General features: G+C 38.6%; 1 protein-coding gene across 1 annotated transcript in view; it reads right to left on the bottom strand.

Annotated features, from left to right (window-relative positions):
• Window positions 1-7500, bottom strand: part of MAT2B (methionine adenosyltransferase 2B) — a 131468-nt gene that overhangs the window by 96693 nt on the left and 27275 nt on the right. The gene's annotated exons all lie outside the window — the stretch shown is intronic.

The following is a 7500-nucleotide window of genomic DNA, read 5'->3' on the forward strand; positions in this document are numbered from 1 at the left end:
CACACAAACAAACCTAAGCCATGTGTCATTTACTAAACATCATAGTGCACTTTATTAGAGTGTAGCAGCTTCAGTTATTTATGTCTTTTCCCCACTGTATGAAAAATACATAACCCACTGGCTGCCAAAGGGGCCTACAAGGGATTGCTAAAGGCAGCCCTAGATACAGCTGCCTTTGTGTCTTAAAGGGGTAGCTGAAGGGAATTTTACTGATTTCCCTGTGTCTTAAAGGGGTAGCTGGAGGGGATTTCCCTGTGTCTTAAAGGGGTAGCTGGGATTTTACTTTTTACCCTGTGTCTTAAAGGGGTGGATAGGGAGAATTTTACTGCTTACCCGGTTTCTTTAAAGGGGTAGATGGGGTAATTTCACTGATTATCCTGTGTCTTAAAGGGGTAGCTGGGTGGGATTTCACTGATTACCCGGTGGCTTAAAGGGGAAGCTGTGGGGAGAATTTCACTGATTACCCGGTGGCTTAAAGGGCTAACTGGGGGGGTTCACTGATTGATCGGTGTCTTAAAGGGGTAGTAGGGGGGACTTTTTACAGGTTACCCTGTGTCTTAAAAGGGTAGTTGGGGGGGGGAATTGTATTGATTACCCTTTGTTTTAAAGGGGTAGTTGGGGGGGAATTTTACTGATTACCTGGTGCCTTAAATGGGTATTTGGGGGGATTCTACTGATTACCCTGTGTCTTAAAGGGGTAGCTGGGGGGATTTCACTGATTACTCTGTGTCTTAAAGGGGTAGCTGGGAGGATTTCACTGATTACCCTGTGTCTTAAAGGGGTAGCTGGGGGAATTTCATTGATTACCCTGTGTCTTAAAGGGACAGTCAACACCAGAATTGTTGTTGTTTAAAAAGGAAGATAATCCCTTTATTACCCATTCCCCAGTTTTGCATAACCAACACAGTTATAATACACATTTTTACCTCTGTAATTACCTTGCATCTAAGCCTCTGCAAACTGCCCCCTTATTTCAGTTATTTTGACAGACTTGCTATTTTAGCCAATCAGTGCTCACTCCTAGGAGCTTCACGTGCGTGAGCTCAATGTTATCTATATGAAACACATGAACTAACGCCCGCTAATGGTGAGAAACTGTCAAAATGCTTTCAGATTAGAGGCGGCCTTCAAGGTCTAAGAAATTAGCATAGGAACCTCTAAGGTTTAGCTTTCAACTAAGAATACCAAGAGAACAAAGCAAAATTGGTGATAAAAGTTAATTGTAAAGTTGTTTAAAATTACATGCTTTATTTAAATCATGAAAGGTTTTTTTTTTTTAACTTGACCGCTCCTTTTAACCCCTTAATGACCAAGGCTATTTTTACATTTTTGCGGAATTTGAGTTTAGCTGTAATTTTCCTCTTACTTATTTACTGTACCCACACATATTATTATATATCGTTTTTCTCGCCATTAAATGGACTTTCTAAAGATACCATTATTTTCATCATATCTTATAATTTACTATAAAAAAAATATAAAATATGAGGGAAAAAATGGAAAAAACACACTTTTTCTAACATTGATCCCCAAAATCTGTTACACATCTACAACCACCAAAAAAACTCCCATGCTAAATAGTTTCTAAATTTTGTCCTGAGATTAGAAATACCCAATGTTTACATGTTCTTTGCTTTTTTTTGCAAGTTATAGGGCCATAAATACAAGTAGCACTTTGCTATTTCCAAACCACTTTTTTTTTCAAAATCAGCGCTAGTTACATTGGGACACTGATATCTTTCAGGAATCCCTGAATATCCCTTGACATGTATATATATTTTTTTAGAAGACATCCCAATGTATTGATCTAGGCCCATTTTGGTATATTTCATGCCACCATTTCACCGCCAAATGCCATCAAATAAAAAAAATCGTTCACTTTTTCACAAATTTTTTCACAAACTTTAGGTTTCTCACTGAAATTATTTACAAACAACTTGTGCAATTATGGCATAAATGGTTGTAAATGCTTCTCTGGGATCCCCTTTGTTCAGAAATAGCAGACATATATATGGCTTTGGCGTTGCTTTTTGGTAATTAGAAGGCCAAATGCCACTGCGCACCACACGTGTATTATGCCCAGCAGTGAAGGGGTTAATTAGGGAGCTTGTAGGGTTAATTTTAGCTTTAGTGTAGTGCAGTAGACAACCCCAAGTATTGATCTAGGCACATTTTGGTATATTTCATGCCACCATTTCACCGCCAAATGCAATCAAATTGAAAAAAAACGCTAAATTTTTCACAATTTTATGTTTCTCACTAAAATTATTTACTAACAGCTTGTGCAATTATGGCACACATGGTTGTAAATGCTTTTCTAGGATCCCCTTTGTTCAGAAATAGCAGACATATATGACTTTGGCATTGCTTTTTGGTAATTAGAAGGCCGCTAAATGCTGCTGCGCATCACACGTGTATTATGGCTAGCAGTGAAGGGGTTAATTAGGTAGCTTATAGGGAGCTTGCAGGGTTAATTTTAGCTTTAGTGTAGAGATCAGCCTCCCACCTGACACATCACACCCCCTGATCCCTCCCAAACAGCTGTCTTTCCTCCCCCACCCCACAATTGTCCCCGCCATCTTAAGTACTGGCAGAAAGTCTGCCAGTACTAAAATAAAAGCTTTTTTTTTTGTTTTGTTTAAAAAAAAAAATAATTCTGCTGTGTAGGACCCCCCTCCTCTGCCTTATTGTGCACCATATTGGGTACTGGCAGCTGTCTGCCAGTACCCAGTTTGAAATCAAATGTTTATTTTAAGTTTTTCTGTAGTGTAGCTTACCCCCCTTAACACTCAACCCCCCACCCTCTCCCAGATCATTAATATTTTTTATTCCCACCCTCTCTCCCACTGAGTCCCACCTTGTGCCTCTTCAACTTCAATGCTAACTTTTGGCCAGTTTCACACGTGCATGCGCACCCACACGCAATCCCGCCCCCCTCCTCTACTGATGGCCGCCCACTCGCCTCCCTGGACACGCTCCCACCCACCAACGATCATAGCCATCAATAGCCGATGCAGAGAGGGCCACAGAGTGGCTCTCTCTGCATCGGACTGCTTAAAAAAATCAGGATCGCTTCCACTGCTTTCAAAGACCAACCACGTGCAGGGTACGTCCTTGGTCGTTAAGGACATTTTTTTGGAGGACGTACCCTGCACGTCGTTGGTCATTAAGGGGTTAAAGAAGTAGCTGGGAGGTTTTACTGATTACCCTGTGTCTTAAAGGGGTAGGTTTTAGTGATTACTCTGTGTCTTAAAGGATTAGTTTGGGGGGATTTTATTGTTCACAATGTTTCAGTATGTGGCACACTATTTGGTATCTCTTCTCTGGATGTTTTAGTACACTCTTATACTGGACACATTAGATACACACTTGTAACGCATAAACCATATGTAGCACTACAATAATTTACATTTAAAAGGGATAGTCTACTCCAAAGATAATCCATGTATTACCAATTCCCCAGTTTTGCACAGCCAGCATGGTTATATTAATATACTTTTTACCTCTGTGATTACCTTGTATCTAAGCCTCTGCAGACGGCCCCCTGATCACATGGCTATTCATTTATATGTTATCTATTGACTTACATTTTAGCCAATTAGTGCAGTGTCCTGCTTAACTCCACGGGAGAGAGCACAATGTTATCTATATGGTCCACATGAACTATAGCAGAGTCTTGTTGTAAAAAGCTAATACAAAAAGCATGTGATAAGAGGCTGTCTGTATTGACTTAGAAACAGGCAGCAATTTAGAGGTTTAAATGTTATAAAATATATTAATATAACAATGTTGGTTGTGCAAAGCTAGGGAATAGGTAGTAAAGCTGTTAACTATCTTTTTAAACAATAACAATTTTGGTGTAGACTGTCCCTTTAAGAGCCTATGCCTCTAGATGCATGCACTGCCCAGAATGAGAAATATATAGGGTCAGAAAGCACAACAGGCTGCAGATACGTGATTATTATTATTATAATTTATTTGTATTGCGCTGCCAAAATCCGTAGCACTGGGTACAATGATAGGGGTATACAATGACAAGGAATTGTGATGGAAAAAAACAAACAAAAGAAAGAAAAACTAAACAGATCTAGTACAGAAGGCCCTGCTCCGGAGCGCTTACAGTCTACAGGTTTAGGGTGCAGAGACATAAGGTTGGGGTAGGTTGTCATATCAGTTGTAGTTGCAGCAGTGAGTCATGCAGTTCATGTATGAGTTTGGTTTGGATGAGGGATGGAGCAGAGATGGTAAGCCTCTCTGACTAGGTGGGTTTTCAAGGAGCGTCTGAAGCTATACAAGGTTGGAGACAGTCTTATGGAGCGAGGTAGAGAGTTCCAGAGGACAGGAGGCGGGAGTGGGACGTAGAAATAACAGGAGTGGAGAGAACCAGGTCAGAGGTTGATTGAAGAGGACGGGATGGGGAATATTTCACGATGAGAGAGGAAATATATACGTGATTGATTGGTATAATAAATAGTATGTGTTCTTGCATACAAAAAAAAAATAATCAGCCTGGAATAAAACAAACTATTTTAAGACACATGGTAATCTGTAAAATCCCCCCAGCTACCCCTTTAAGACACAGTGTAAACGATAAAATCCCCACAGCTACCCCTTTAAGACACAGGGTAATCAGTAAATCTGATAAAAACAACTGCTCACGTGCAGAATACATTTTTTCTTTTAAATTTGTTATCAAATATCAGAGATTTTTTTTTTTAAACTTGTAATTTGAAAAAATAGTACGAGCACATATTCAGTATTATGTCACTATATCTTTCATGTTGTGAATTATGTGAGTAGGTAACATCTTCTGCATTAAAAGGTTGTCATTTTATCAAAATATATCTACTTGACAATAAATCTGTTATTTCCAGCGCTTTAAAAGGATTGCAGCAGTGACCGTTTAATGGACATGAAACCCAACATTTTTCTTTCATAATTCAGATAGAGCATAGAAATTTAAACTTTCCAATTTATTTCTTTTATCAAATTAGCTTAATTTTCTTGGTATCCTTTGTTGAAGGAGCAGCATTGCACTACTGGGAGCTAGCTGAACACATTAGGTAAGCCAATTGCAAGAGTATATATATATATATATATTTATATATAGTCCAAGCAAAAGAAAAAGCACTCACTGATCTTTAGTCAGCAGTAATTTAAAACATTAGATTTATTTCAAGCGTGATGTTTCAGAGCAAACAAGCCCCTTCCTCTGACAAACAAAAGTGACACAAACAAAACTTAAATAGGCCTGCAAGGCCCTCCCAAAACGATCTGCCAATGAAGAAACGGCGTGTGCAAAAAATGAGGTGTTGAGGTATTATATATAAATATTAAACGTGAATCAGATAATAATGTGTAAAAATCTGTCTTAATAGACTGCAAATCACATTCCCAGAGCTCACAAACACAGCGTCCCTGAACAAAGTAAAAATGAACTTAACAACTAAATGAACATTTTAACACCATGACCTAGCAAAAAATTCAACTATAGACCACCTGTGGTCCCATTGGAGGATAGCCACACACCTTCCTGTGCCTATTGGGCTCCATCCGACATAAACACATCCACCCATCCGACATAAACACAGCCAAGTTCGCACAGGACACTAAAATAAAGATAAAAATAAACATGAAAGCATGAAACACATAATCATCCACCTCTTCATTCTGTGAATAAAAAAAAAAACATATCGCCACCACATAACTACCAGTCTGTTAGATCGATCGTCCACAATCAACATTAACTTGGAGACCAGTAACAACAACTGCCATCAACCAATCAGTGTGCTTTGCCAAACAAAGGAGGCATGCACGTAACTCTAATAAACTCTGCGGAAAGCAACAAATGAGTAAAGACAACCGGTCAAAATAAAAATCTCACCACAGGATATATTGAATAGAAACAGAATACCTTAGCACATAGCTGTGTGTAGCAATCATTGGTACAACAGTCTGTATCGGACCGGATCATGCCTTGTAGCTAGGGAAACCAAAAACAATATAAACAAAAGAGATCCGCTTATCATCAATAGGTCACAGGCATTAGGGGGCGTGAACATAAAAGAAACAAAACTTCAAAAATTATGTGCGACTCCTATAACATAAATACTGTACTCAAAGAAATTATACAATGATATAAAACCATAAAAAGAACAAACTAAAGAAGTGTATCATATATATATATATTTATTTAATTCAAAAAGAGCACTCTCACCACAACAGCAAACGCCAAGGTGCCAACGGTTGAATATAATAGATAAGAGGCGGCACTCACTGGTCTTTCTAAAGTGTACTTTAATATAACAAATTGACGTTTCGGGGACACACTCCCATTCCTGAGACAAAGTTATATTAAAGTACACTTTGGAAAGACCAGTGAGTGCTGCCTCTTATCTATTATATATATATATATATATATGTGTGTGTGTGTGTTTCAAACAATTAAATCTGTAGTATTGTGCAACCTCCTAAGAATCCATCCAGTTAATGGATGCAAAGAGGCATTGTAAAGTATCTCAACCAGACCTAAATTAATACAAAAAAAGTGACAACCATCAATGCATCAAGGGCTATAACTAGGGTTGCCACCCGTCCCTTAAAATACAGAACACTTATAAGTTACACATGCTGCAGGGAGGAATATGAATAGTGCTGTCCAGAAACACAATACACGTTCTTTTCTGCACACCCTGCAGCATGTGTAACTCATAAGTGTCCAGGAAAAGATGGCTGAGGTGGCAACCTTAGCTATAACTGATGCTCATGTGTACACCCAGTGATAGTTTCTAAGGCTGACCTGTAGAGTGGAGCTCCAAGGAATGTGACCAAAACAGTCTAGAAAGTAACAAGTGATATTAGCTAAATATTAAAGACAAAATAAACATAATAAAAACATTATATAAAAATACATAAACATATATGCAGATCTAATACATGACAGGACAAAAAGGCAAATTCTTGCCCACATCTAGGGGTTAACAAGATGTGCCCTCAAAGGAAGAAGGATATTTTTTTGAAAAGCCTAAGGGATCTATTGGTTTTCCTGTTTAGCGCTTTCATATCCCCACCCATGTTCATATATATATATATATCTATCTATAATCATGTACAGGGAGTGCAGAATTATTAGACAAATGAGTATTTTGACCACATCATCCTCTTTATGCATGTTGTCTTACTCCAAGCTGTATAGGCTCGAAAGCCTACTACCAATTAAGCATATTAGGTGATGTGCATCTCTGTAATGAGAAGGGGTGTGGTCTAATGACATCAACACCCTATATCAGGTGTGCATAATTATTAGGCAACTTCCTTTCCTTCCTTTCCTTTGGCAAAATGGGTCAAAAGAAGGACTTGACAGGCTCAGAAAAGTCAAAAATAGTGAGATATCTTGCAGAGGGATGCAGCACTCTTAAAATTGCAAAGCTTCTGAAGCGTGATCATCGAACAATCAAGCGTTTCATTCAAAATAGTCAACAGGGTCGCAAGAAGCGTGTG

This window comes from Bombina bombina, chromosome 6 (assembly GCF_027579735.1).
Source record: "Bombina bombina isolate aBomBom1 chromosome 6, aBomBom1.pri, whole genome shotgun sequence".
Lineage (NCBI taxonomy): Eukaryota > Metazoa > Chordata > Amphibia > Anura > Bombinatoridae > Bombina > Bombina bombina.